General features: G+C 40.8%; 1 long non-coding RNA gene across 1 annotated transcript; it reads right to left on the bottom strand.

The window, feature by feature from the left end:
• Positions 1–4,190: 4,190 nt before the first annotated feature.
• LOC108702625 lies at positions 4,191–21,108 on the bottom strand. Its single transcript, XR_001933323.2, has 6 exons — positions 20,862–21,108; positions 13,603–13,697; positions 6,067–6,219; positions 5,172–5,352; positions 4,860–4,985; positions 4,191–4,235 (listed from the first exon to the last, which is right to left on the bottom strand). It is a non-coding gene; the product is annotated as an uncharacterized LOC108702625 (long non-coding RNA).
• Positions 21,109–21,758: the final 650 nt, after the last annotated feature.

The following is a 21,758-nucleotide window of genomic DNA, read 5'->3' as shown; positions in this document are numbered from 1 at the left end:
GCCACGCAAATCCGACACCGAAAATGCACCGGTGTCCCAAAAAAAAAAAAAAGGGACACCGGCATCCATTAATATTTTTTTTTCTGACGCCGGTGAATGTTCGCTGGCGTATTTTTGCTGCGGTTTTCGAGAATTTATTCGATGGCGGCAAATCACGGGAATTCGCGCCTGGTGAATAAATTTGCCCATCACTAATCCTGTTTTTGACAGATGCCTTCTACAACTCTGCATACAGCTGTTCTCTCAGATCTTGTTCTATATAGCTTGTATTATTGCAGTTGCACTTTGATCTACCAAGTTTCATTAGTTCGATCACTGCCTGATCTGCAGCAGGTGAACTTGTTTTCTCAGTGTCCTGTTGTTTCTGCGGCTTCTGTATTTTCTGTAAAACTAAATTCCTGATGCCTGTTAACAGCATCAGCTCTTTGTGTGACTTGTGTTCTGGTCACAATTCAGCTTATTATTTCTAAACAATCTTCATGCGAGTCTCTCCCCAACCACTGGGCTAAACTTATTTTCAAGAGCTCTCACTCTTAAATTCACCATTTATTTCGGTCTCTTTTCTATGGTGCTTCTTATTGTTTCATCAACAATTTTAGAAATTTCTATTACCAACTTCTCACTGTTTCTGAGGGCTGCAATTATTCTCTCATTGAGGCTAGTGGATCTGCCTGCAACTCAACGGCCTCTTTGGATGGTCTTCCCGAGTGCCTGAAAGTACAACCGACCCACTTGTGCCAAGGACCTCAGCTCTTTGGAACACTGAAAAATACAAAGTCAACAACAGATGATCAGAGCAGGTCACCCAAGAGAGTTGCTGATGCCTTAATAAATCCTGAGATATGTGGGTCCAGCATCCATAACAAGCCCACATGGGAAGGGTGGTCATTTCATTATCTACCCAGCAGAACATTTTCTTTCAACATTCTGTTTGCCCTTTACAAGCCATTACACTTTCATACAAAGTTGCACTATAAATGCTACAATTTCTGCAGTTACGTTATCAGCATCAGAAGGGTTAATGCTGCCAACTATGCCATAAGTATTAAAAAAAAGGTGGTGTACCTTCTATCAATATGAATACTTTATAATAACTGTTATTGAGCAATAATACAATTTAAGATGACACTGACAATTCCATGTATAAATACTGCCAGAACTCGAAGCAGATTGACAGTAGTAATGTATCCTGTTATGGATGACATGGACAATTTAATATATAAATACTCCCAGAACAAATAGAAGGATGACCATTACATATTTCAATATCCAGAGAAATCACAGATGGATGGCAGTGTGACAAATCCATGTATAAATACCTCCAGGTTTAAATATACAGAGAACTCCAGAGAAGGATTGCACAGTGGCAAATCCAAGTATAAATAATCCCAGAACTCATTGCAGGATGACCATGGACATTCTATATATAAACTCTCTCAAATGTTACAGCAGGATGGAACAATGGCACTTACGTATATAATACCCCCATAACACATAGCAGGATAACAGTGGCAACTCCATGTTTAAATATCCATAGAGTCCATGTAAAAATACCTCAAACTCTTAAGAATAACCCAGAACTCATAGCAGGATGACACAGTGGCAAGTGCATATATTAAACCCCAGAGCATGGCAGAATGACTGATAATTCAATTTATAAATTACCCCAGAGCACATGAGGATGACACAGTGACAAAGTACCAATATATTATAGCAAGATGATGCAACAATAATTTAATGTATAACGACCCCCAGAATACATAGCAGGATGATGTAGCGGTAATTTCCTGTATTTAATACATTTAGTTATTATAGTAGGATGACAGTGGAAATTCCATGTATAATTTCTCTAGGATGTTCTAGAAAGATAATACAATGACAATTCCATGTATAAATACCCCCAGAATACATAGCAGGAAGACAGTACCAATTCCATGTATTAATACACACAGGTTTTATAGCAGGTTGATAGTGGTAAATCCATAAATATCCCCAGTACTTAAAGCAGAATGGCACAGTTGCAATTCCATGTAAAAATATCCCCAGAACTTGTAGCAGGATGGCAAAGTGGCAATTTCATGTATAACACACAACAGTATGACAGTGACAATTCCATGTACAAACAACATGTGCAGTTATAGAAGGATGACAGTTCCATGTATAAATATCCCCAGAACATATAGCAGGATGACATAGTAGCAATATCTTTATAATACCCCTAGAACACAAAGCAGAATGACAGTGACAATTCTGTGTATAAATAACCCCAGATTTTATAGCAGGATAACAGTGGCACCCCCAAAACACACATACTGCTTGTATATACTTTATAGCAGGTTTACTGGTAATTCTAGGTCTAAATATCAATATCCCCAGAACTCATAGCAGAATGGCAGCATATAGTAGAAAGAGTGTGACAATTACATGTATAAGCCCAGGACATAGCAGGATGACAATAATACTCATAGAACATAGAATGGCACAGTGGCACTACCATGTATAAATATCCCCAGAGCATATAGCAGGATGATAGTAATAATTCCTTGTATAAACACCCTCTGATGTTACAGCAAGATGACACCATGGTAATTCCATGTATAAATACCCCAGAACACACATCAGGATCAATTCCATGTACAGTATATTATCCCCAGATTTTATAGCAGAATAACAATGGCATTTCCACGTCTAATACCCCCAGAACACTAACAATATGACACACTGGAAATTCCATGTATAATATCCTAAGATTTTATAGCAGGATGTAATAGATTGACCCTGTATTAATATTTATTGTTGTACTATAAATTCTACATCTTCCAAAGTTATTACTGTACTTCACACATCAAATGTAATAAAGGGTGTGAAACCTTTATTAAATTAAGATTATATATTAACCTTAATAATATGAAGGATAAATGATTAAGCCTTTACTATTTACCCAGCAAAATACATAGAACAAAGACATTGTGATTTGAACAAAAGCCGTCACAAACTCTACTTTTTATCTAGGAGTTGATTAATCAAAGCAGATGTGTATATATTGTAAATCATTATGAAATCAATTATATGAAAACCACCGTTACATTCCACCCCTTGATTTAAAAAAAAAAAAAAAAAAAAAAAAAAAAAAAAAAAAAGCTGAATTACAAATCTGTAACTTGTCTAATAAGATCTCATACATGCACCGAGTATATACATTCCTACTACCCCAAACAGATAATGTACTGATTTTAGTATTTGTAATTCTGGTGGAAGGACACATTTCACAAAAGATTTAACAAATCTCATCTATATCCCAAGTCATAAAATACTTCTATTAGGATTTCTATCCAATGGTCTCTGTTGTGCTCAAACTCACTGGCACTTTATACTTCATGTGACAATCCCGAACAGTCATGTTACCAATAAAAACTTTTCTAATGTTTTTAAGAATATTTACCAGTCTCTTTAAGTCACCATCACATTTAAGACAAGACAAACAATACATGTGGGCCCACAAACACACACAAACATACATACTAAACAAAAAAAAATATGTTTTAGAAACTTTCATTGTTAGTTGTTCTACCACCAGGGACACTTTCTGAGGTGCTGCCCCCTTCCACCAGTGCATACAATTTCCAGTGTAGGGGGCTGCATTGCTAATGTTGAGAGACAAACGTCCAATTTAAAAATTTGAAGTTACCAGGAGCAACTTTTTGCACCTAACTTGTGAGCTACTGCCGCCCAATGCCGCCATCAGAAATCACAAGGCCCCACACAACATTTTCTGGGCCCCCCTTGCCACGCCTCCCTTAACCACACCTCCCCCAACCACGCCCTCCCCCCCACCAGGTCATATGGATATTGATGGTTCAGGGGCCCTGCATTGATGGATCGGGGCCCTGCATGGGGGGGAATCAGAGGGCCCTTCCTTGGGGGGATTCAGGGGCTGACATTGGGGCTTCAGGGGCCCACATTGGTGGTCAGTGGCACTGCATGGTGGGATCAGGGGCTCACATTGGTGGTCAGTGGCACTGCATGGTGGGATCAGGGGCTCACATTGGTGGTCAGTGGCACTTACCTGCAACTGGGGGTCTCCAGTGGCGACTTCTTCTCCTGTGCAGTCTTCTTCCTCCAGCGGTGTCTTCTGCATCTTCACCGTCTCCAGGAAGAAGCTCCTTCTCCAGGTGCGTCTTCAATCTTGTGTGTGCAGGCTGCCGGCGGTTTAAATAGAGTTGCGTCCATGCATACTGAAATCATGCGTACGCAATGTAAATATCGCTGGCGAAATTTGTTAATTGTGGCGCGGCCGGGCCCCCCTCAAAGCTAAAAATCCTGTGACCCCCTGATGGTGGCCCTGCTGCTGCTTAAGGAGGGTCTCTCAACTTGCCTTGTGGTAGCAGCGCTCCTGTCTACTACAGCTCTAACTTTTTAACAAAACCCAAAATGTCTTGAAGGCTTTATACAAAAAATAACGAATTTGTCTAAGTAATGGAACAAAAAAAAATTAATGCCTGTACTATATTAACAAAATCAGATTTCTTTAATCCTGAAAACAGAAAATACATTAAGATTCACTACAATTTAACATTCCTTTTATTTCTCTGTCTAGAATCACTCCCTCAGTTTAAATACTCCCCCAATGTTTTTCTATTATGATTTCCATCCAGTGGTGCTCCATTGTGCTGCCTGTGCTCTAAAACTCACTAGCACTTTATCCCTCATGTGACAATCACGAACATTCATCATATGACCAATATTATAAGTGTATGCATGCAAATTTCAGTCTGTAAAACTGGTAAAAGCAAACTTAGTTATAAAGTCCACATTAATTTTAACTCTTTTACAACAAACATTTTACATTTTCAGCCCACCATTAAATTAATTCAAGGACCTTTATTCTTTTAATGGATGTCCAGTCTGATGCTAATCAAGGTCCAAATCTTTGTTGCTGTCCATTGTTTTGCAAACACCTCATTGTTAATGCAGCTGTTCGTCATCTATAAAGCAAAGAAAATCAAGGCAGCATCAGTTCTTGCATTTCAGATCTGTTTTGTCTACTTTAAAGGGAAACTATTGCAAAAATGAAAATAGGCTTCATCATACTGAAGTAAATTTTATTCAACAATCAATTAAATTCTGCACTGTTTCTGAAGTCAAGTTTATCTTCACTATTCCTCTCTTACCATTCGTTTCTCTTCATTCTGTTATCTTGCAGGAGTTGGGCATCATATATTCATTGAGTAGGGTTTGATTCAGTGGCCGTTACAAAAAATTTGTAAAAATAGTGGATCAAAAAAAAAAAAAAAAAAAATCTTTAAGCCTTTACTCAAACAATTTTAAAACAGATGACTGGATTCTTTAATCCTGAAACAGAAAAAAAAAACCATTACATTAATATACACAATTTAGTTCTTCCGTTTAAACAGAGAAGGGAGGGGGCAGAGAGTGCTGTAATTAGTGTTGGGCGAATGTGGGTGTTTCGATTCGCTGGAAAAGTTGCGAATTTCCTGCAAAACATCACCAGCGTCTCGTTTGACGCCGACGCCCTTTTTTTGACGCCAACAAATCTTCGCGAGTTTATTCGCCAGCGCCGCATCACGGGAATTTGCGCCTGGCGAATAAATTCGCCCATCACCAATTGTAATCCTGTTTTTGACAAGACGCCTTCTACAACTCTCTGCATACAGCTGTTCTCTCAGATCTTGTTCTTTATTAAAAACATTCTATATAGCTGGTACTATTACAGTTGCACTATGATCTACCAGTTCTTCTGTTTCATTAGTTCGATCACTGCCTGATCTGCAGCAGATTAACTTGTTTTCTCAGTGTCCTGTGGCTTCTGTATTTTCTGTAAAACTAAATTCTTGATGCCTGTTAACAGTACCAGCTCTTTGTGTGACTTGTGTTTTGGTCACAATTGACCCGATTATTTCTAAACAATCTTCATGCGAGTCTCTCCCTAACCACTGGGCTAAACTTATTTTCAAGAGCTCTCACTCTTAAATGCGCCATTTATTTCGGTCTCTTTTCTATGGTGCTTCTTATTGTTTTAACAACAATTTTTGAAATTTCTATTACCAACTTCTCACTGTTTCTGAGGGCTGCAATTATTCTCTCATTGAGGCTAGTGGATCTGCCTGCAACTTAACGGCCTCTTTGGATGGTCTTCCCGAGTGCCTGAAAGTACAACCGACCCACTTGTGCCAAGGACCTCGGCTCTTTGTTGGAACACTGAAAAATACAAAGTCAACAACAGATGATCAGAGCAGGTCACCCAAGAGAGTTGCTGATGCCTTAATAAATCCTGAGATATGTGGGTCCAGCATCCATAACAAGCCCACATGGGAAGGGTGGTCATTTTATCATCTACCCACTAACTTTATCAACCAGCAGAACATTTTCTTTTAATATTCTGTTTGCCCTTTGCAAGCCATTACACTTTTATACAAAGTTGCACTATAAATTTTGTAGCTAATAGCAAGTTAATAATATGCAGGATCAATAAGTAAGCCTTCTGATGAACTGTTATTGAGCAATAACCTATACACACAATGAGAATTGACAGTGACTAGTGATGGGCGAATTTGCGCCGCTTCGCCGGAAAATTCCTGAATTTCGCGCGAAATATTCGCGAAACTGCGCTGGCGTCTCGTTTTTGACGCCGGCGCTAGTTTTCTCGACGCAGAATTTTCTGCGAATTTTCACAAATTTATTCGCTGGCGGCGAATCACGCAAATTTGCCGCAAATTTGTGCCTGGCGAATAAATTCGCCCATCACTAACAGTGACAATCACTGCAAAAATGCCCCCAGAACATATTACATCACAAAAGGATGGCGCAGTGGAAAACCATGAATAAATACCCCCAGTACTCAATAGCAGGATGACAGTGGCAATTCCATGTATAAACACCTTCTGATGTTATAGTAGGATGACAGTGATAATTTCATGCAAAAATACTCCCAGAACAAATCAGATAACAGTGGCCACTCCATGTTTAAATATCCAGAGAACTCAGAAGGATTGCACAGTGGCAAATCCAAGTATAAATAATCCCAGAACTCCTTGCAGGATGACAGTGGACATTCCATATATAAACATGTTAACATATAAACTCTCAAATGTTACAGCAGGATGGAACAATGGCACTTCCATATACAATACACCCAATAACAAATAGCAGGATAACACAGTGGCAATTCCATGTATAAATACCTCCAGATGTTATTGTAAGAGGACAGTGATAATTCAGTGTATAATACCCCCAGAACTCATAGCAGGATGACAGTGGTAATTGCATATATTAAACCCCAGAGCATGGCAGAATGACTGACAATTCAATTTATAAATTACCCCAGAACACATAAGAGGATGACAAAGAGACAATGCCATGTAAAAGTACCCCAAGATGTTATAGCAAGATGGTACAATAACAATTCCATGTATAACGACCCCCAGAATACATAGCAGGATGATGTTGCGGCAATTTCCTGTATTAACACATTTAGTTATTATAGCAGGATGATAGTGGAAATGCCATGTATACGTACTCTAGAATGATGATACAATGACAATTCCATGTATAAATACCCCCAGAATACATAGCAGTATGACAGTACCAATTCTATGTATTAATACACACAGGTTTTTTAATGTTTAAATATCCCCAGTTCTCATAGCAGAATGGCAGCATATAGCAGGATGACAGTGACAATTAAATGTAAACCCCACAACGTACAATAGGATGGCACAGTTGCAATTCCATGTAAAAATATCCCCAGAACTTGTAAAGGGATGGCAAAGTGGCAATTTCATGTATAGGATTTCCATCCAATGGTCTCTGTTGTGCTCTAAAACTCACTGGCACTTTACACCTCATGTGACAATCCCGAACAGTCAATACCTATAATATAATAGTGTATGCATGCAAATTTCAGTCTGTAAAACCGGTTAAAAAAAAAAAAAAAATATTTCAGTTAAAGTCCAAATTTTTTCAGTTCATGTACATTTTCAGCCCACCATTAAATGAATTCCAAACCTTTATTCTTTGAATGGAAGCCCGGTCTGATGATTATCAAAGTCCAAATTTTGTTTGCTGTCCAGTTTCACAATCGGTTAAAGCAGCTGTTACAGCCATGTTAAACATCTATAAAGCAAAAGATCAAGGCAGGCATCAGTTCTTAGCATTTAAGATCCGTTTACGCAACTTTAGGGGGCAGATTTGCGAAGGTCAAGTGAATTTTCGAAGTACAACAAGTTGGAATTTCAAAGTAATTTTTTTGAATACTTCAACCATCGAATAGGATACTACAACTTTGAATTTACTTAGACTTCGTCTCGAAGTAAAAATAGTTTGACTATTCGATAATCGAAGTACTGTCTTCGACTTCAATACTTCGCCAACTTAAACCTGCCGAATTGCTATGTTAGCCTATGGAGACCTTCCTGAGCAATTTTCTAAGTTTTTGGCATTCAAAGGAAAATCGTATGATAAAATAGTTTGAATCATACGATTCGCATTGCGATCCTAGTACCATTGTACAATGCTAAAAGTAGGGATGCACCGAATCCAGGATTCGGTTCGGGATTCGGCCAAATCCTTTTGTCCGGCATATGCAAATTAGGAGCGGGAGGGAAATCCCGTGACATTTTTTACTTCCTTGTTTTGTGACAAAGTTTTGCCCTTCCCACCCCTAATTTGCATATGCAAATTAGGGTTCGCCCGAATCTTTCGTGAAGGATTCGCTGGTTCGACCGAATCCAAAATAGTGGATTTGGTGCATCTCTAGCTAAAAGTCCTACTAATTCGAATTTCGTAGGATTCAATTCGATGGTCGAATTTCGAAGAATTTTATCTGCCCCTAATTTTCTAATGTTCACCAGTCTCTTGCTTTTAAGTCAGTCACATTTAAAGACCAGACAAAACAAACGCATTCATGTGGGCCCACGCACACACATTCAAACATAAACAAAAAATGTTTTCGAAAACTTACAACTTTCATTGTTAGTTGTTCTACCACCAGGGGCATTTTTGGAGATGGTGTTTATTATGTTGTCTCCTTCCACCAGTGCATACAATTTCCAGTGCCGGAGCAAGTGTAGTGGGGCCGCATTGCTGGAGTGCATTTGAACTAGCAGAGCAAAAATTCCAATTTAAAAACAGGATTTTCATCTTCTAAAGTTAACACGAGTGGCTAAATTGTGGGCAACTGCAACCTGAGGAGGGTTTCTCAACTCACATTGTGGCAGCAGCGCCACCGTCTACCACAGCGCTTTAAAATAAAACAACAGGTATTAAAGACTTTATACAACAAATTTTTAAAAATAATGGATCAAAAAAAAAAAAATAAACTCTTGATTCCTGTAATTAAAAAAAAAACATTAAACAAATAGATTCTTTAGTCTTGAAATGAAAAATACAAATTACATTAACATACACTACAATTGAACATTCCTTTTATTTCTATCTAGAAATAAGTGCATGCATACACATTTCAGTCTGTAAAACCAGTTAAAAACCATCCACAATATTTTTAACTTTTTTTAGAATAAACCAATGTCCATTTACATTTTCAGCCCCCCATTAAATTAATTCAATGACCTTTATTCTTTAAACTGATGTCCACTATGATCCAAATCTTTGTTGCTGTCCATTGTTTCACAATCAACTTATCTCCGTTAATGCAGCTATAAAACAAAAAAGATAAGGTCAGATTTTAGCATTCAAGATAATTGATGGGCGAATTTGGGGCGTTTCACTGAAAAATGTGCAAATTTCCCGCAAAATGACGAAAACGGTGCCGGCGTCTCATTTGACATTGGCGTTAGTTTTTTTGGACACCGGCGCAATTTCACGGACGAAAATGCACCGGCATTGAAAAAAAAAATCATTCCCGCGATTCGCAGCCAAAATATTCTGTATTGTTTTTGAAATAATAAAGTTTATCTTAACTATTCTTCTCTCAGCATCGGTTTCTCTTCATTCAGCAGTTGGGCGTCCAATATTCATTGACAGTTAGATCCAATATCTTATAGGGGGGGGGGGGCTTCCTTTCTTAACAGATGAATTAGCTCGCTCCAATAACTAAACTAAATTACTAATGCCTGTTAACAGTACCTGCTCTTTGTGTAACTTGTGTTTTAATCACAATTGGCCTTATTATTTCTAAACGATCATCTAAATCTCCCCCCCCCCGACTATGGACCCAAGAGCTCTCACTCTTAAATTCACAATTTTTCTGACTTTATGGTGCTTATTATTTGTATTCACCACAAATTTTGAAAATTCGATTACCAACTTCTCATGGTGTTTCTAAGAAGTACAATTATTCTTGCATTGAGGCTAGTGAATATCTGCCTGCGGCTCAAGCTAAACTGCCTCTCTTCGGAAGACCATCTCGAGTGCCTGAAAGCACAGCTTATCCACTTGTGCCGAGGACCTCAGTTCCTTGGAACACGACAAATCCAAGGTCAACAGATAAGGGCGAGTCATCCAAGAGAGTTGCAGAGGCCGTTGGATGTGGGTCCAACATCCGTAACTAGCCCACATAGGAAGGGTGCTAATTTGATTATCTACCCCTCTAACTTTATCAATCAGCAGAACATTTCCTTTCAACATTCCGTTTGCCTTCACATGCCATTACACTTTCATACAAAGTCAGTGGTGTAACTACCGGGGGAGCAATTGGGCCAGGCCCCCCCCCCCCAGCTCGCTACTGACTTCTTCAGTGTTTCCAGGCGTACAGAGCAGGCGGGGGCCCGGCTGCACATCCCGCGCCAGGGCCCACCCCCCTCTAGTTATGTTACTGTACAAAGTTGTACTATAAATGTTACAATTTCTGCAAAGTTATCACTGTACAACAAAAGGGTTAATCCTGCCATTCATGCCAAATGTAATAAAGGTGGTGTACCTTTTATTAATGTGAATAATTTGTATTAACATTTATAGCAAGTTATTCAAAGATGTAGGATCAATAATTAATCCTATGGTTATTGAGCTTACATACACTTACATTTTATACACAAATGCCCCCAGATGACACTGACAATTCCATGTATAAATACCCCCAGAACACAGCATAATGACAGTAGCAATTCCATTTATAAATACCGCCAGAACTCGTATCAGAATGATAGTGGTAATTTCATGTATTAATACACTAGAATGTTATAGCAGGTTGACACGGCCAACTGCATGTATAAATACTCCCAGAACAAATAGCAGGATGACACAATTGATATTCCATATTTAAATTTCCCTAGAATTCTGTGACACAGTGTTAAATCCATGTATAAATACCCCCCAGAACTCATAACAGGATGATACCATGTAAATTTCAGGTATAATACCCACAGAACACATAGCAAGATGACAGTGACCATTCCATGTAACAATAACCCAGAACTCATAGCAAGATGACAGTGGCAATTCCATGTTTAAACCTCTTCAGATGTTATAGTAGGATAACAGTGGTTATAGCAGGATGAAACCATGATAATTCCATGCATAAATACCCCCAGAACAAATGACTGGGACCATTACATATTTAAATATCCAAAGAACACATAGAAGGATTGTATAGTGGCAAATTAAAGAATAATCAAAGAACTCATAGCAGGATGACAGTGGAAACTCCATAAACACTCAGTTATAGCAGGTTGTATCAATGGCACTTGCATACAGAATACCCCACAATACATAGCAGGATAACACAGGGGTAATTCCATGTATGAATACTTCCAGATGTTATAGTAAGGTGCCAGTGATAATTCCCCAAGGGTTTATAGCAGTTGCAAGTTACATATATAAAACCCCAAAACAAAATGACAGTGACAATTCAATGCATAAATTACCCCAGAACACATAAGCGGATGACCGTGAATATGTCATCATGTACAAGTACCCTTGTTATAGCATGATGATAAAATGACATTTCAATGTAGAAATATCCCCAGAATATAAAGCAGGATGACTTAGTGACAATTTCCTGTATGAATATATTCAGATATTATAGCAGGATTACAGTGATAATTCCATGTATATTACCCCCAGAACGCATAGCAGGATAACAATGTATAAGTACTCTAGGATGTTTTAGAAAGTTGATACAATGACAATTTCATGTATAAATAGCCCCCGAATACATAGCAGGATGACACAGTACCAATTCCATTGATTAATACACCCATGTTTTATAGCAGGATAATACAGTTGTAATTCTGTGCTGAAGAATGGCAGCATATAGCAGGATAACCGTGACAATTACATGTTTATCCCCAGAACACACAGCAGGATGACAGTGGCAATACCATTAATAATACTCCTAGAATACATAGCAGGATGGCACCACCATGTATAAATATTCCCAGAGTACATAGGCAGAATGACAGTTGCAATACCATTTATAATACCTCCAGAACACACAGCAGCATGACAGTGACAATTCCATGTATAAAGAACCGCTGATGTTATAGCAAGAGCACAGCGGCAATTCCATGTATAATACCCCCAAATTTTATAGCAGGATAACAGTGGCATTTCTACATATGATGCCCTCAAAACACATTAACCGCATGAAACCCTGAAAATTCCATGTATAATATCTCAAGATTTAATAGCAAGATGTGATAAAGAGATGGACCCTTTATTAATATTTATTAAGTTGTACAACATCTTTCAAAAAGTTGTTACTGCACTTCACAGCATCAGTAGGGTTAATCCTGCCAACTATGGCAAATGTAATAACGGCAGTAACCCTTTATTCAATTAAGAATTTAAATTAACCTTAGTAACAAATATTAATAAAATATGAAGGATAAAGGATTAAGCCTTTACTATTTACCCAGCAAAATACAGAGAACAAAGACAATGTGGTTTGAACTTTGGACTTTCCAAAGTTTCCAACTTCGGGCGACTTCAGAAATCGAAGCGCCACGAGTGCATTAGCGCAGGCGATTCTTCATTCAAGCAGGCGGAAGGCAGTTTGGTGAGATTGTCGCCACGCAGGAGGCGATTAGACGCCAGATGACTAAATCTCCCTGAATCTGCCTCAACCCTTACCTAGGATTTGATTAATCAAAGCAGATGTCTGTATTGTAAGGCATAATGAAATCAATAGTATGAAAACCACTGCTATATTTCACCCCTTGATTTAAAGGATATACTGATTTACAAATCTGTAACTTGTCCAATAAGATCTCATCCGTGAATACATGCACCGAGTATATACATTCCTCCTACCCCAAACAGATCATCAATTTACTGAAGTTAGTACCTGAAATCTTGTGTAAAATGTGTCCTTCCACCATAATTAAACAAATCTCCTCTATATCCCAAGTCATAAAATATTTCTATTAGGATTTCCATCCAATGGTCTCTGTTGTGCTGCCTGTGCTCTAAAACTCACTGGCAGTTTACACCTCATGTGACAATCCCTAGCAGTCACATGACCAATATTATAATAGTGTATGCATGCAAATAATCTGTAAAACCGGTTAAAGAAAACCTAAATATTCAGTTATAAAATCCATATCAATTTTAACTCTTTCATACAAATGAATGTCCATTTACATTTTCCATTTACATTTTCAGCCCACCACTGAATGAATTCCAGACCTTTATTCTTTGAACGGACGTCCGGTCTGATGATTATCAAGGTTCAAATCCGTTTGCTCTCCAGTTAATGCAGCTGTTACATCCATGTTAAACATCTATAAAACAAAAAAGAGATCAAAGTAACATCAGTTCTTGGTATTTAAGATCGGTTTTGTCTACTTTAAAAGGTGAACTATCGTGAAAATGGAAATAAGCTTCCCCATACTGAAACAAGAATCTTTCTAAATACAATCAATTAAATTCTGCATGGTTTCTGAAATAACACTATTCCTCTCTCAGCACCGGTTTCTCTTCATTCTGTCTTCTTGCAGGCGTTGGGCATCATATATTAATGGACAGTTAGATCAAATATGTTTTATAGGGGGGGGCTTCCTTTACGAACAGATTTATTAGAGCTCACTCCAATAGCCAATTCCAGTACAAATAAAATAACTGCCTCTTGCACAAATCCTGCATGTAGAGAGACATGATGTCTCGTGATTTTAATAGTGAGCTCCAATACATATTCCATACGATATATTGGATCTAACTGTCCAGTGGTGTAACTAGCAGACCCCACAGTTGCACGGGGCCTTTATCGTCTAAATTGGCGCCAGGGAATTTTCACAGCAAACCACAAATTTATTTGCCGGCAGGAAAAGGGGCAAATTCGCGCCTGGCGAATTAATTTGCTCATCACTAACTACAATTTTGTTTTTCTGTTTAAACAGAAAGGAGGGGGAAGAGAGCAGTGTAATCCTGTTTTTGATGCCTTCTACAACTCTCTGCATACAGCTGTTCTCACAAACCTTGTGGTTTACTAAAAACATTCAACATTCTATATAGCTTGTACTGTTACAGTTGCACTATGATCTGCCAATTCTTCTGTTTCATTAGATCACTGCCTGATCTGCAGCAGGTGAACTTGTTTTCTGTGTCCTGTTTTTCTGCCGATTCTGTATTTTCTGTAACCTTTTAACAGCTCCTGCTCTTTGTGTGGATTTTGTGTTCTAGTGACAATTGGCCTTTTTATTTCTAAACAATAGTCATCTAAATCTCTCCCCTGACCACTTGGCTCACCCTCCACCTCTCTCTTTTACAAGAGCGCTCACTCTTAAATGCACCATTTCTTTCTGTCTCTTTTCTATGTGCTTCTTCACTTATTTATTCATTGTTTTCGAATTTTGAAAATTCTATTACAAACTTCTCTTATTGATGCTAGTGGATCTTTATCTACCTGCAACTCAAGCTCAACTTACTCTCTTTGGACTGTCTTATTCCAGAGTGCCTGAAAGCACAACCAACCCACTTGACTTCAGCCCCTTGGAACACAGACAAATCCAAATTCAGCAACAGATGATCAGGGTGAATCACCTGAGTTGCCTTGACAAATCCTGAGATATGTGGGACCAGCAGGCAACCCAGCCGACTGTCACTCCTTTCATATGCGTACAATGACAACCCCTTCAGCATTGAGCTCTTCTGCCGATTTTGGCTGCCTGCTCTCCTGCACCCCCTAGCTGTTGCCCCATAGATGGCCCTTTCGGATTAAATTCTTGCAGGAGACTTAGCAGTGGGTTTGCCAATCTGGGATCAAAGTCCTGAAATGGGTTGGTCAGATGAACGGTAAGCTGATGCAACTTGCACAAATACCCCCCACCCCTGCACCCCAGTCTGCTTTTGCTTATAAAGGCTACTATAGGCACCATCTCTCCCTACTATACCAGCTATCCCACAGTCACACTCCCTTCCCAGGGACTATTATCCCACTGTTACTATAGGCACCATCTCTCCCTACTATACCTGCTATCCCACAGTCACACTCCCTTCCCAGAGACTATTATCCCACTGTTACTATAGGCACCATCTCTCCCTACTATACCTGCTATCCCACAGTCACACTCCCTTCCCAGAGACTATTATCCACTGTTACTATAGGCACCATCTCTCCCTACTATACCTGCTATCCCACAGTCACACTCCCTTCCCAGAGACTATTATCCCACTGTTACTATAGGCACCATCTCTCCCTACTATACCTGCTATCCCACAGTCACACTCCCTTCCCAGAGACTATTATCCACTGTTACTATAGGCACCATCTCTCCCTACTATACCTGCTATCCCACAGTCACACTCCCTTCCCAGAGACTATTATCCCACTGTTACTATAGGCACCATCTCTCCCTACTATCCAGGGCCGCCATTAGAAATCACGGGGCCCCGTACAACAAAATTTTTGGGGCCCCCTGGGCCCCGCCCACACTGACGACCAAGCTCCGCCCCATATCCCGCCCACATCGCAGTTAAAAGACCACACAGACATCAGCGCTAAAAAAGTAACCCCCCCCCCCCCACACAAGTTGTAAAAAGCTATTGATGGTCAGGGCCCCCTTATAAAAAAAATTGGGGCCCCAAAAAAAAAAAAATTAATTTTTTTTTTTTTAAAAAACATTGGTGGCAGGCAGGGCCGCCATTAGAAATCACGGGGCCCCGTACAACAATTTTTGGGGCCCCCTGGGCCCCGCCCACACTGACGACCAAGCTCCGCCCCATATCCCGCCCACATCGCAGTTAAAGGACCACACAGACATCAGCGCTAAAAAAGTAACCCCCCCCACACAAGTTGTAAAAAGCTATTGATGGTCAGGGCCCCCTTATAAAAAAAATTGGGGCCCCAAAAAAAAAAATTAAAATTTTTTTTTTTTTTAAAAACATTGGTGGCAGGGGCCCCCTGTTAAAAAAAACTTGGGGCCCCAACAAAAAAAAAATGTAAAAAAAACTAAAAATAAACAAACATTGGCGGCAGGGGCCCCCTTATAAGTTAAAAACAAATTGGGGCCCCAAAAAAAAATTGAGAAAAAAAAATTTTTTTGAAAAAAAAAAATAAAAAATGGTGGCAGGGGCCCCCTTACAAGTTAAAAAAATTTGGGGCCACCAAAAAGAAAATTAATTTTTTTTTTAAAAAAAAAACCCAAAAAAAACAATGGTGGCAAGGGGCCCCTTACGAGTTAAAAAAAAAATTGGGGCCCCAAAAACAAAAGTTTTAAAAAAAAGATTGGTGGCAGGGGCCTATAGAATATTAAAATAATACATTGGTGGCCAGGGCATTAAAAAAAAAAAAAAAACACAAACTGGTGCTCAGTAGAATTGAACTCATGGCTTCAGTACTTCAACTTCGCCTCCTTTCGTGACTTCGGGTCTTTTCACTGCTTCAGGACTTCGGCTTCGGCTGTTTTCGTGACTTCGGGTCTTTGCGCTGCTTCAGGACTTCGGCTTTTTCCGTGACTTCGGGTCTTTTCGTCGCATCGGCTTCGGCTTTTCGGCACTTCCGCATTCGGCACTGAAGAGGCAAGACGTACGGCTCGGGCGCTCGTAAGGGGGGCCCGGATCTTCAAAAAAATGCAGCGCTGCCGGGCCCCCCTTCATGCCCGGGCCCGGTACGCTTGTCCCCCCTGTCCCCCCCTGATGGCGGCCCTGCTACTATCCCACAGTCACACTCCCTTCCCAGAGACTATTATCCACTGTTACTATAGACACCATCTCTCCCTACTATACCTGCTATCCCAGTCACACTCCCTTCCCAGAGACTATTATCCACTGTTACTATAGACACCATCTCTCCCTACTATACCTGCTATCCCAGTCACACTCCCTTCCCAGAGACTATTATCCACTGTTACTATAGGCACCATCTCTCCCTACTATACCTGCTATCCCACAGTCACACTCCCTTCCCAGAGACTATTATCCCACTGCTACTATAGGCACCATCTCTCCCTACTATACCTGCTATCCCACAGTCACACTCCCTTCCCAGAGACTATTATCCCACTGTTACTATAGGCACATCTCTCCCTACTATTCCTGCTATCCCACAGTCACACTCCCTTCCCAGAGACTATTATCCCACTGTTAATATAGGCACCATCTCTCCCTACTATACCTGCTATCCCACAGCCGCTTCCCAGAGACTATTATCCCACTGCACAATGAAGCCTAGAGCTGGGCACATACTGCCTGGCATTAGAATACTGCAAAGGGCCTACAAAACTCAGTTAACCGCTTAGAGCATACCAACCACAGGACACAGTGAACCACTAATTCTGCTGCAGCCCTAGGCATAGGGCACAGATATATAGATGAATATAGCAGCAAGCAATTGCCCAGTACAGCAACATTCAGTCAGCTGATGCTTTAGGTATGCTTACCACCCAAATGGTTGCTGGACACTATAAACCAATATCAGTCATTTGCAGCCTAACTATACATGTTAAGGGGGTTCCAAAATCACTGCAGAATATATATAAGAAATCATACCCACTGATGAGTAATTCCTGAGAAGCATACAGCCCGATTTGGTCACATTGAAATATCATAGTATATACACAGCCCAAATACATGGTAACTAATTGAAATTCATTCAGATTGACAATTACTTATTATGAAGTCTGTCTGATCACAACCGTTTGTGTTCACTTGCTGGTAGCAAAACTCCTCCTAAACCCCCAGAGCATGGCCTACAGAATGTTGGAAGTTAAATATATTATTCACCTTTTCAGTATCAAAATAAATGACACAAAACACCTATAATGCTGGTGGCTTCCTAAAACCAACAGCTTAAGGCACCACAAAACTCAAAGACCCCTAACAGAGTAGGACTTCTGATAAAACCAGAACTTACTTCTACCTCCAAGGCTGGTGCTACACTCTACAAAGCCATGGTTTTACCACACCTCTAGCTGATTAAATGATCACATTCAGCCAAGGTTACTCGGATGTGCATCCAATTAGCAAGTTCTTAGTGGTTATTACACTCTGAACTAACTGCTATAACCCAATGCAGAGCAACTGAAAGGTTTGATGCATTACCCAGAGTGTCTGCAAATAACCATAACAGGACTGGTGCCTTACCCTGAAGTTCATATAGAGACAGGGAAAACACCAGACCCATAGTTAAATATCACGTACATTCAGCTGATGCTGCCCAGGTATGTAACAAACAATCAACTTACCTTTCTGTAGTTCACCATGCTAACTTCGGTTGCTACCGTCTGCGGAGACGGCGACCGGGCTGGGTTATGTTAGAGGTGGGTGGATACCAACAGGGAGAGGGTGGGTGATGGTCTGGGCATGTCTAACAATTGGTTGATTCATATTTCAAAAACAGGGCTGTCCTAGTAAAAAATGGACAAGTGGCAACTATGGTTGCCACCTCACCCCCTTTAAAACCAAACACTTATGGAATCCACAGCCTGCATGGCTAATTAGCAATTCATTTAGATGCATGGCTGCACACTGAATTGATTTAATGTGCAACCATGCATCTAAATGAATTGCTAATTAGCCATGCAGGCTGTGGATTCCATAAGTGTTTGGTTTTAAAGGGGGTGAGGTGGCAACCCTAGGTGTCAGCCTATAGTTTAAAGATTGTGGGATGCCTGGCCCATTTTTATCCCCCTTTAAATGCCTCTTAATACACAAACTTAGAGAAGAGTTTGTAAGGGAAGTGGTTGGCTCAGAACTCTGTGCTACACTCTAGAAAGCCAAGGTTTCACCGCACCTCTAGCTGATTACATGATCACATTCAGCCAAGGCTACTCTGATGTGCATCCAATTAGCATCCAATTAGCAAGATCTTAGTGGTTATTACACTCTGCACTAGCTGCTATAACCCAATGCAGAGAAACTGAAAGTTTTGATGCATAAGGGCTCTAACACATGAGCGTTCCGACCTGCGCTCCCCTGCGTTCCGTTTTTTGGCGTTCAGCCGCAGGGGAGCGCAGGAATAGACGCATGTCATTATTTGAAATGGGGCTGTACTCACTCAGGCGCGTGTAGGCGCCGAACGGAGGAAAAATGCAGCATGTTGCGTCTGAACCTGCGTTCGGCGCCTACACGCGCCTGAGTGAGTACAGCCCCATTTCAAATAATGACTTGCGTCTATTCCTGCGCTCCCCTGCGGCTGAACGCCAAAAAACGGAACGCAGGGGAGCGCAGGTCGGAACGCTCATGTGTAAGAGCCCTTACCCAGAGTGTCTGCAAATAACCATAACACAGGTCTGGTGCCTTACCCTGGAAATTCATGTAGGGACTGGGAAACGCCAGAGCCATAGTTGAATACCACATTCCTTCAGCTGATGCTGCCCAGGTATGTAACAATAATAGATACAACCCGCACACGGGTCAGAATTCAAGCAGGGACAAGCCCTTGCTTCGTTTATTTGCAAAGTGCAACGTTTCGGGGTAAACCCCTTTGTCAAGCATGCATAAAGGGATTTACCCCGAAACACAGCGAAGGCTTGTCCCTGCTTGAATTTTGACCCGTGTGCCGGTTGTGTCCACTATACTTACCTTTATTGGAGGATACCGAAGCCTTCTTCACCAAGCACCGGGCTTTCACGATACGGAGAGGCAGGGTGTGCAAGCTGGTATTACTACACTCTTCTACAGGTATGTAACAAACCATCATCTTACCTCTCTGTAGTGCACCGTGCTAATTAAGGTTGCTACTGTCTGCGGGGACAGCAACCCGGCCGGCAGGGAGAGGGGTGGGTGATGACCTGGGCGTGTCCTACATTGGGGGCTGGGTTTTGACATGGCAATCTCCCATTGGCTGATTCATATTTTGAACACAGGGCTGTCCTAGTAAAAAATGGACAAGTGGTAACCTTAGTGGCAGCCCAAAGTTTAATGATTGTGGGGTGCCAGGCCCATTTTTTATCCCCCTTTAAATGCCTCTTAATACATAACCTTAGAAAAGAAATTGTGAGGGAGGTGGTTGGGGCAGAACATTGGCTCCATTTAAATAATATCTCCCTGCACAGGGGAACAAACCAAAAGGAAATGGAGGGGTGCCTGGAGACCGGCGTCTTCAGTCGATCCCCATCCCACCCCTCAAGGATTGTATGCATGCTCATTTTTTTGTTCCTATGTTTGGAGCACATGGCCCTCATAGATGTAACTAACAGCCAAAATTGCCTGTGCTCTTCGTCCTTAGTGCATGCCACCTCTAAATTTGTGCCTCCCTAGGCCCTGGCCTTGTTGGCTTTTCTACAAATTTGGGCCTGTAGGTCATGAACTAAATTCCCAATGAAGAACTGTTTAACCATCCACCTCCATCACCCAGCAGCAAAAATACAAATGGTGCAAGGCCTCACACCAGATGCTTTTAGGCAGACCAGGAGGGCACACGGATAGGGGAAAAGCACTAGTCGAAGCCATGGAGATCAGCCTGGAATGCACTTGGGATCAAGTATACCATAACTGCATTTTCCTACCTTTTCCAGCAGAAGAAAACTGAAGAGCCCAGGATATTAGGTAATTTGCAGGGGGAAGAATCTCAGAAGACCAGGTGCCATTTCCAGTCATGAAATGTTTTCCCAAGGTTTAAAAGCAAAAGAAATATTGCTTCCAGCAGATCACTGAAACCAGGAGGAATAAATAGACACCATAGAAGGGGTGTTGGCGTGGCTTTTAAAGGATTGGGGAGGGTCCTTTTAATGGGGCAGGGGCGGGGCTATCCAAGTGCTGATATTGATAAATAAAATCCTTGGATAGAAGTATCTGGGTTGTACGCTCTGTCCTTCTCCATAGCTTTAAAATTAATAAACCTACAGTTTTCATTTTGTCTCTTGTACTTTTTAATTAAGGTCAGTAACGCATGAAAACCCTGATAGCCTGGATTGGTCTTAGCTCCAGGGGTTAATAACCCTAATTAAATAATTTATGAAGGAAGTAGAGCATTTTATTCTATCTTTTCAGTTAGGGCTTATTTGTGCCCTGGGTTCCCCTTGAACTATAGCAGGATGACTGTTACCCCAATGTTTCTGTATATCTGTAACCTTGTTATGAGCTAAGGGGGCCAAGCCTGAAGGCCAGTTAGGGGGAGATTTGGAGTGAGGGCTTATTTGTGCCCTGGGTACCCCTGGAACTATAGCAGCAGGCACGGACTGGCAATCTGTGGGTTCTGGCAAATGCCAGAGGGGCTGCTATAAGGTCCCATAGAAAGTCAGTATTTAGTGGGCTGGTGGAGGCTGGTTGGGCCTCTATGTGGGCTGATTGGGCCTCTGTGTACCTGAAATGCCAGGGCCTATTTTAATTCTCAGTCCGGACCTGTATAGCAGGGTGACCGTTAAGCTAATTTAATTATATATGTAACCTTATTATTTTGTGCC

Source organism: Xenopus laevis, chromosome 9_10S, assembly GCF_017654675.1.
Source record: "Xenopus laevis strain J_2021 chromosome 9_10S, Xenopus_laevis_v10.1, whole genome shotgun sequence".
Classification (NCBI taxonomy): domain Eukaryota; kingdom Metazoa; phylum Chordata; class Amphibia; order Anura; family Pipidae; genus Xenopus; species Xenopus laevis.
This window is presented reverse-complemented; position numbering and strand designations above follow the sequence as displayed.